This window comes from Odontomachus brunneus, unplaced genomic scaffold, assembly GCF_010583005.1.
Source record: "Odontomachus brunneus isolate Ranch 3 - 2012 unplaced genomic scaffold, Obru_v1 Obru_scaffold_057, whole genome shotgun sequence".
NCBI classification, from domain to species: Eukaryota; Metazoa; Arthropoda; class Insecta; order Hymenoptera; family Formicidae; genus Odontomachus; species Odontomachus brunneus.
In genome coordinates, this window is record NW_022639507.1 from 1,373,976 (window position 1) to 1,374,247 (window position 272).

Genomic DNA, 272 nt, shown 5'->3' on the forward strand with positions numbered 1-272 from the left:
TCCATCTAGTTTTCGGCATAATGTCGCGTAACCATTACATGAAGCGCGGAAACGCGGAAGACAAAATCTTATGGCTCCTGCATACAGGACGCGGTAATGCTTGCCGCGCGGCGGAAGTCCACGCGACAACCAATCAATATGTCGCTTTTCCGTAAGAGCTAGACGGTTATTACGGAAAACAGCATATTGATTGTCTGTCGCGCGAACTTCCGCTGCGCGGCAAACATTACTGCGTCCTGCGTGCAGGAGCCATTAATAAATCCGCTATGCGT